This window comes from Leuresthes tenuis, unplaced genomic scaffold (assembly GCF_036924035.1).
Source record: "Leuresthes tenuis unplaced genomic scaffold, fLeuTen1.0.hap1 SCAF_4, whole genome shotgun sequence".
Classification (NCBI taxonomy): domain Eukaryota; kingdom Metazoa; phylum Chordata; class Actinopteri; order Atheriniformes; family Atherinopsidae; genus Leuresthes; species Leuresthes tenuis.
In genome coordinates, this window is record NW_027325358.1 from 12632534 (window position 1) to 12642745 (window position 10212).

A 10212-nucleotide genomic window follows, 5' to 3' on the forward strand; every position below is an offset into this window, starting at 1 on the left:
AGAAGAATTTCATTTGTTCACTGTATAGATTAATTTACCTAAAAGAATTTGTCATGTGTTAACATTGTGGTGGGAAGGCAGAACAAAAGGGGGATTTCACTTATCAGTGTGAAGCAAATGACACCTGCTTTCAAGGGTCTCTAACGCCACACCAGCAACGCCTTGTGTCCTGGAAATTCTGTTCACGTATTACTAAATTTGTGTCCAAATCCCAGTATGCTGGCAGTATAAGTGCTGGCTCAAAAAAATACTTATTTTCTTTGATTAATGGACTGCTTGCTTTGCCGAACTGCAATGGAAGCACTGGGAAGCGGCTTCGGCTGATGGCTGATGGCTGACCTTCACAACTTTGAGATTACAACACAGACGGGTCTTAAATTGTCAGTTAAATCATCAGAACAGTACAAGTGGTGGAGAATAGATTGGCTACACTGCCTTAACATACACAGATGCAAAAACATTGTGGATTTTTTTAAATCAATCACAGTTATAATGGATGGTGCTAAACTAAAACCGCAGCAACATTGCTACTTTGAAATAGAGTCAACAGAGAAGTTGTTTGGTAGACTAAACATGCCACGATGTCCCTGTCACAAAGTAATATTGGGAACATATTCTTTGTAGATCTTAAATGCTTATCTGCTAAAAGAACCAAACAGATCTATATTTTAGGAGTTTTTCATTGTTTATGTTTCAGCTGGAATGGCGTTTTATAGCAGTATCTTGTCAGGAACCCTTGAAATCACAAATCGATGCATAGGGGAGACCTTTAGTCTCAATTTTCAATACACTAGGTGAACATAGTGAAACTCTGTCTTGACCAGTGGTGGATCTACAATGTCACAGACCAAAGGATCTTCAACAGTAATAAAAAACGTAATGTTTTGCATATTGATTTCCACCTGAACGTCTGGTTCATCTATAGACTTAAAGGATCGTCGAAGCACCAAATATTGAGGGCTAATATCCAGTTGTGCAGTGGTCCCAGAGGACATCTGAGGATAAAATCATACGAGAACAAATGCAGAGCACATGACGTCATGAAGAAAGAAGAGAGAAACCATTTGACACATGCAGGAAGAGAAGAGATTATGAGTAAAAGATTCAGACTTTGGCTTGGACTTACAAAGAGATGGATGCAGAGTTAAATCTTGGCTAGAGCATCTGTCTCCTATTGGCCCTCCTGCTCCCTGTGTCTGGATGCACCTATTGAGTTGGACGAGAGTGGGCAGACACTAGTGTGGTGTGTGTGTTTATGAAAGACAGAGAGAGAGAGAGGCAGGAAAAGCAGCCGTAGGGATGATAACAGCTGAATCAGAGTGAAATGTTAGCCAAAAGTGGGAGCTGCCCCTCTGTGTACTGAAGCAACGTAAATACATCAGACAGCTTTCAATTCTCATTTTCTTTATCCCATATCTGTTACTGTGCTCTTTTATTTTGCTTACTGCTGTAGATAAATTACACACACACACATCTACAAAATTATATATTCAATAGCTGCCTTTACAGTATTAGCTTTACTGGAGATAATACTATTCCATGGAACGATGCCAGACTGGTGACTTCACAGTCAAACACACCCAAACACCAAAGGCATGTGACCGACTGCATTCTTATGTAGGTGAATGTAAATGAATCCTGACACAACAATGACACCTGCTGGTCAAATAAGGACTTCTTTACCAAAAAATGCACTTCTCACTCCTCTGCCGTCATTAAGAGTCACATTAAGAGTTTATACGTGATACACCCCAGTTACACACAGACTGTTTTTAATGTATTTTAATGACAGGAAAAGTACACTTTGATTATCTATTAACAGGGCTATTGTTATCGCTCGCATTTTGCAATTATCTCATGGTTTTATTTCTTCATGTTCACTACTGCAGCTCCTGACAAATCAATTTCAAATCTCTTCACCTGTTTCAAAATGTCTGAGCTTCATTTTGAATGCAGAACGTGCAAATGATTGCAAATGAAGAAACTGTGTAGCTCCGGTCAAAGAACATTTACTCTTCAAGACAGGTAATCAGCCAGTTAACCACGCAATATTGAAACTGAGAGTGGGAGTGTGCATATGTGTTTACTTTCCAACTGGGTGCTCTGAAGAGCATAAATTATTCAAACTCATCCAAGCTACATCTTTATACCTTGCTATCAATAAAAAAGGATATGGCAAATTGTTTTATAGGATAATTTACAGAAATGATTGCAAATGCATCCCATGTGCTCGAATTAAGAATAAATAGGAATTTCTGAGAAGACCGACTGATATAAATATGATTCTCCTGTTTAATATCCTGGAAGCTGAGGTGATGATGGTCTGAATAATGAAAGGCATAAATGAGTTTGTGACAAAACCTCCATTTTAGTCTTGACATCAAGACATGAATTTGACTTCATTGGGCAAATAAGTAAAACCAAAACTACTATAATTCCTGTCAAGATAACATATTTCTAAATCACATTTGACTTTAATTCATAATAAAACCTCTGAAAGAAGAGAGACCTTAAGTGCATAATTGGTTGTGAAATTCCTGCTCGTTTGAGAACCAAGTCTCTGTCCTTGACTGCGTGAATGTGACTTCCACTGGTTTTATGCTGAGTGTCTCATTTCACCAGCTTAGATCCTCTTTCATCGGCTATTCCTTCCAAATCAGCACATTTGGCTTCATTTATTGATGCCACATACTGGCTTAACATGAAAGGAAATATTTCTCAGGTATTGAAAAGAATAATCCTGAGTGTCTTATTATCTGATGTATGAAATAGATGTTTTATCCCTTTTTTCCCAAGTCGAAGTCAAGAGTTGTTTGTATGCTCACCTATGCTTTTATTGTATGTTCCCTGAATTACACAATTGATTATTCTGGTGAGGATGCAGTCAAAAGTTCAGGAATGGGGCATATAGAAAACTCAGTGATGAAATCTACAATTTTCACTTAATTTTGAAAGATAAAATAAGAAACTTGTTTAGATATCAGCTCCTCAGCTAATAAAATAATTTTTGTTAGATAAAACATTTTTCATTAAAAGACATTTCAAAGGAGGCTGGGGACACTGAGTCCAAATGCAGCCCAACAGAGACTGGAAAGTTTGTGGGACCCCAGAGGAAGCTATCAGGCACCAGATAGGCTGAGATAAGTAAACAGCTCTGCAGCAACGGGGCTCTGGGGGTGGAAGAGACTTGCCTTGAGTTCTTTAAAAGGGAAATCCAGTATTTTTAAACCTAGATCTTATTTCTGTTTTCTACTCACTAAGAACAGTTTGGCGAAAGTCGGCGTCCTTCGGAAGCCATTTAGATAACTCGCGATCCATATAACGGAGTGAACGGGGCAAAAACGATGCAGCCTCTAAATAAGGCATTATATGTCATTATTTCACAGCACCCAGCCCTTTAAGGCCCTGGGTGCTGTTTATCTGTCTTGGTGGACGTGCATATATAACATTGCATGGAGGCCTGGGACAATACCTCCAGACTGGATGAGGGTGTATTCCAACTATAAAAAGATCCATTACTCTGCCTACCTGGGAAGGTCTATGCTGGGTCCTGGAGCTGACTTTAGCAGATAGTCAAACCTCAAATTCAGGTGGAGAGATGTGTTTTTTTTTGTCCTGGTCATGGAACAATGAACTAGCTCATTACCATTGAAAGGATTCTGGAAGACTGCCCAACAGTCTTCAGGTGCTTTTGTGCACTTGGAAAAGTCTTTTATCCCTAGTGTGGTCCTGTGAGGGAATATTTTGGAGTATAAGATATCAAACCCTCTACAAGGGGCAATACGGCTCTTGTAAGACCAAGCAAAAAATCTCCAGCAGACACCGGGACTGTATGCAGCCCACTGTGAAGCAGCTGGGATAAGAGTTAGCATCAGATCTAAGGTCATGGTTCTTAGTTAAAAAATGGTGGGCTCCCTCCCCCGGGAGGAGTGATTAGTTGCCTTGTGTGGAGCCTTGGGATCCAGTTCAAGAGTCGGGGTAGAACAGAGTGGGATGTTGACTGATGGACTGGGGCGGCATCTGAAATTGTATTATATCAGTTTGTCAAGGTGAAGAGAGAGCCGAAGGTGAAGCTGTCAATTTACCAATCAATCTTCATTCCAATCCTCATCTACGGTCATTAACTGTGGATACATGCAGCCAAAATGAGCTTCCTCTGAAGGGTGTCTAGGCTCATCCTTAGATATAGGGTGAGGAGCTGGGTCATCCAACAGGGGCTTACAGTAGAGTCATCTGTAAGCCCCAGCTAAGGGAAATGTTTTAGACCTGTCCCACTGGGAGAAAGCCTCAGAGCAGACCAAGGACTTGCTGGAGAGATTATCTGGCTTGGGAACTCTCTTGAGTTAGACCTGATCACCATACAAAACAAAATTGATCAATCTGAATCATGACATGATTATTTTTTTAAAATCACTGCCTTAATGTAAAATGTTTCAGGATGATGAATTTTTCTCTATTTTAGAAACGATTTCATGATTGCCTTGTTGCTTAGCTGAGACAGAGTAATCGTTTTATTCTTGAGTTGTCAAACTCTGCCATTATTTCAAAGCAGGTAAGTGTTTCTAAGACACTCAGGGTGTCCTTTGATGTTAGTGGCAAAGTTCTATGGTCATGGTAATATTTCATGCTTAGAAGAAGAGTTTCCTAATTACTGGCTACATTTATATACACAGCAGTATTCTGATATTAACCTCAGTAAGACATTACTCTCAGCTAGACACTGCCGTTTAAAAGCCTTTTCTAATCACAGTAACCTGAAAAACGTCACATTCAGAGTAACCAATAATCAAGTTAAGCTGTGTGGAGTACACAACCTCTCACTCTAAATCCTAGCAAAGTTGTCAAGCCATAGTTCTCACACTGCTAAGTTACCATGTAGCTGAGTGACTTCTTGTGACCTGAGCGGCTTCTTTTCTTTTCCCAAATTGTCATTTGTTTAGGGCTTCTTTTAAACTTGTTTCTGTCATAACATGTGTAAAACACTGACTCCGGTGGAGTTCAGTGCAGAAAGTCAAAGTTGCACTAAGCTAAACATCCACTTGTGTGGAAAGGAACACACTCAAGTGGGCTACTGCTGCATATTTTGATGGATTAGGGTATAATTCAGACTTTAAATGGTGAAATCATTGCAATGGCATAGGGGAATGTAATGTGGGCCTGAGTCAATAATTGGACTATGCTCTGTAATATGTAAAAAGGAAAATGAAACAAAAATATCATTGTTGCAACTCTGGTACACCCTATAATCAGAATATGTTTCTTATTCAGACAAAGTCAGTAGTCACCAAATTGCTGTGCATGTACATATAGCCAATGAGGGGTTATATCTACATGAGGATGTAGGAGTAGGTGTCAGAAGAAAAAGATTGGACTGGATTCCCCTGTAAAATTTGGCTAATTTGGCTTACACACCTGTTAATAATTTTAACCCATCGTACTGAGAAGAGCTGATGGTCGTGACAGAGATTAGGCTCCAAAGATGTGAAATGGGCACGACAGTTTAGGGAAGGACATTCACAGAATGAAAAAACTGATATGTACCAAACTGTCCTCATTTCTAAAAGTCTGTGTTTTTACCTGTCCACACCTCAAAACTGAACACGAGTATCCTCAATACATTCCCCCTGGAAGAGGTTTTCTGTTTCCCCAAAGCTAAAACCACATCTATTTATGTATGAAACGCCAAAACCCCATATGTTTTAAAATATGTTTGTACATGAGAAACAGACCAAAAACTCAAATAAATTTTTTTCCAAAATGTTGCTTCTTTTACAGTTTTTTCTCACCTTACTTCTTTCATTTAGCCTCCGACTTATCTTCTGACCGTTTTTCTGAAACCATATTGTTTACATCATCATTTTTTTGGACACAAATGTTCCTCATTGTTCTCTTTTTCTAACTCATTCACTATCTCATTGTCTCTCTCTTTACACCCACACAGTTTTTGAATCAATACACTATTTCTTCTGCCCGTTTTACTGCCAGCTTATTTCTCTCCATCTGTGTATCAGTCTGTTTGTGCTTCCTCCCCGCACAGCATAAACCAGTTGGTTTGCCCACCCTCCATCCCTGTTGCTCTGGCAAATTGTCGTGTTTGTCATACAAACATTTATCCAAAGCAGTTTTTCACAGGAGCCAGACATTGCTTAATTGGCTGAATTACAACACAATACATACTATAGAGTCAAGTGACTAATGCCCTCTTAAAAACAAAAAAAAAAGAACATTGTATGTGTAACAGAGAAGTTAACTTCTTCATGAAAATGAAGCAGAGTTGACACAACAACAGTGGAAATGTCAGTTCCCTGGAGCTAAACTTCCTGTCCCAAGGCTTTTTGATGAAGCTACCCACAGACAACTTACAAAACAGTGGCCCAAAGCACACAATAATAATCAATACTGAGCTTAGTGACTGTCAGTGTGAGTGATTGTTTGCAGCCCTGGATGTTCACAGAAAACAGAATGCTAAAATACTTTGGAATGCATAATGGGACTGCATGGTCTATAAGGGTGATAGAGATAACAAAATGATCATTTAGCAAATGAAGACGTACATTTTTGTTTTTCTTATGTTAAAGCAGGACTCATGTGTTAAAACAGAGGGCACAAAAACATGCATGACTCCACATAGAACCCACATTCAATAAGGGATACATGTGGATATATGCAGAGTATCTGCAAAGCATTGCAGTCTATTTGGGAATGACTGAACATGAATATTGGATGAACAAAGATGTTCAGGGTTGACACAGCATCTGAATTTCAACAGGGAAAGAAGGACAGGGTGGTAACAGTGGCCATGCTGACAAACATGATGACAATGACACCATCTTGAAGCAAGCAGAAATAATTGTCTGTGTCAGCCTTGTGTCCAAACATTTTTGTACCCGCTGATGCCTGACTTTGTATTTGAATAATGGAAAGGTTTCTGTGCAACATCATCAGAGAGGTGTGTGTGTGTGCAACTAGGGGGCAGGGAGCAATGCTCATCACGACTTGTTTGTCAGGCTCCTGGAGAGGAGGAGACGAGGCAGGTGCAAGCGGCCAAAATTGTTAGAAATTGTTCGAATTTCCAAAGGGAATACAGCCCTTTGCAAAGAGCTGAAAAAGATTTTGGATCAAGAGCAGTAAAAGGCCGCAGTGCCAACTACTCCAGATGTATAATCCTGATCCCACATCATGGGATTGTATTTCTGGTAACTACACAGAGAATACCTAAGGATTAATCAGCACAGATTTTCCTTTATAGAAAAATTTGGCTTTCTTATGACTGAAATGCATGTTTCATGTGCATGTGTAGGTTCTCTATGGGTATCCCAGCTTTCAGAAACATGAATGTTCAGCTAAATGATTATCCAAAACTGACTTTAAGAGTGAGAATGAGCATGCATGATAGTTTCTTTCATTTGTCTCTTTCTTGGCCCTGTGATGGACTGGACAACCTGTCCAGGATGTACCCTGCCGCTGAAAAGATGGCCGCTGGTTTAAGTGAAGCTTCCCCCACGACCCTGAATTGGCAACACCAGTTATAGAAAATGCATCATCAAGATCGTTATCTGTAACAAGTCCAGAAACTCTGTGCAGGTATGGCGTTGCATCAATGCCCTTAAAGGCAACATCTTTCCCCTGAACATCCATGCATGCTTTAAAAGGACAATTGTTAAAAAAAAAAAAGAAAAAGCGAGGTAGATTAATGAAACTCTATTGGCACGAGCAACGAGAATAAATAAATGCTAAATGTTCACACATGGTAAATTCTCCTAACAAACTGATTTTCACTTGAATAGAAAAAAAAAATCATCATTTAGGAGGTGATTATCTAATGAGGCACAATTAGAAAGCCATTTACTTTGCAAACCAGTGGAGAATTCAAGGGGTTTCTCAGTCATTACTAATGAGTTGTGAGTGCTTTAAGATGAGGCTACAAGACGCAGACAACCGCACTATATTTAATCTTTTCTAAAGATGTGAAAGTCTTAAACTGTGATGTTTGCCTTATGAGAGAATGGCAAGATTACGACATTATAGTTCCACATCTTTTAAAGTCAACAGGAACAAGCTTTCGTCAGCCTTGCTGATGCTCATCAGTGAAAGTGAAATGATTCACATTGTTCCTTCGGCTCTCTGAACACCTACTGTAGCTGACCATCGACCATCTGCCACATCTAACCACCAGTGAATGTCTGTCGCTTCTGCATTTTTGGTGTGCACAGAAGGTAAATGGCCAACTTTGTCATAAGGCCTGAGGAAGCTTGTGGTTTTGTACTCAAAACTTATCACAAAAAGATGATTTTCATAATGGCTCTGAGGAGCACCATTTGGTTTATAGCTGACTGCATCCAATCTTGTTCAAAACCTTAATGTGAACACAAACACACACTGCCGGCGCTAATTAAAGGAATTGGCCTCTCGTCTCCAGAATATGCTCATAACAAAATTCAAGCGAAAGCTCTTTGCTTCATCCACTCAGGGCATTTAAACTGTTTTTACTGTTCATTAACTTCCTAAAACTGCAGACATTTAACAGTGAATAAATCAAACACACAGCCTCACGCTTTAATCAGCAATGTAGCCTGATGGGGTTCTTGTTATGAAATTCAGCTTTGTGCCTTTCTTTCACTCAAATTGTTTTGTTTGTTTTTTTATCTAAACATGCTGTAATCTCTGTAAATCTTTGTTAGAATAATTGAGCTGTTATGGGAATTCCATTCTGGTTTAGTAATTTAGTCAAACATTAATGCTACGCACACTGAATGTGAATGCATGGCTTTGTTTTAAACCACACAAACTCTTCCTGGTTTCAAGACATGTTTAAAATGCATCATTTTCAAATTTTGTCTTTTAAAAATGACTCTGCTTCCTCATCTGAAGGCGTGTCGATAAGATTGAGGAGGTCCTCGAAGTATTCAGGTCTCACTGTCATTGCCCATGTGAGCATTGAAGTTCCCCAGCAGAACGAGGGAGTCTCCAGCAGAGGTGGGTACTCTGAACTGCCATTTGGTGCGTAAGCACAAATAAGAGTCAGGATCCGTGCAGACGTGTGCATCTGTAAAAGGCTGGTTCCATTGTTGAAAGAGACTGTTAATTTGATGTGTTCCTACTAATAAAGGTTGTAAACACAGGTCTATAAAAGAAGCGATCATTTTTTTGAGGTTTTTCGTTGTTTTTTTTCTAATTGAACTGCTGGAGCTGTCATGTACTAGTTTTAAATTCTGAGACTAAAAGTCAGCAATTCTGATCTTTATAATCCTGAAATTGGCATGTAAGGAGATATTAAAGCACTGTTTCCAGCAGATGATTTGTTGCAGATGCCAAGGTGTCATCCCTCTGCTGAACCCATTCTTTGCCTCTTGCAACAAGTGAGAGTATCACATGTAAGAAATGGCATCTAGAATACAGTTGAGAAGCATTGCAGCATACAATCCTGGATTCATGTCTGGATTTTCTATAGTTTACCCTAACAACAACATATAAATCAATAAACAAGCGTGACAAACAACCTGAAAAACCACGCAGCCTGAACGGTTCTGCATATCTTTCAGGTGGCATGGCTCACTGAGAGGCCCTCACACCTCAAACAGTGTCGTTTCAGCCAATAAAAGCAGAGGAGACAGGGTGACACGCTGCTGCTGGAGTTTGATTCTATTCAGGGAGATGGATGAGCACGCAGAGGGAGTTTAGGTTCAACTGAGAAATGACGCAAGGGTTTGTTGTTAATTCTTCTTTAAACTATGAAAGTGCTACCTTGAAATACTCCCCCCTACATAATAACTGACTCACTGCTCTGCATCAGAGGCAACCTGAGAACAGTTTGACAGGTTTACAGAGCAGCTCTTTGATTGGATTTCCACAAAAACGATCAGCTGTTACGGACAACTACATTAAGTCCAATGGCATTTGAAAATGATTGTGCCACGGAGACTGACTCTTTCCGAACTACTAAGCAGATTTGGTCGAAAGTCATCAGCAGTGGGTGTGCAAAGTTTCCTTAGGCCATAGAGGAAGAAAAAAAAAAGATTTTGAAATATGACTCTACAACTCTCACACACACACATACAACTGCACATTTACATTAAATCAATTATTTACGAAGAAAGCAAATGATAAATCTGCAGTCTTTCCTTTCACACCCCAACACAAGACAATCAAGACCTAAATCCAGTCTCAAATCAAGACCAATGAGCAACATGTCAAATCCAAATTCATCAACTT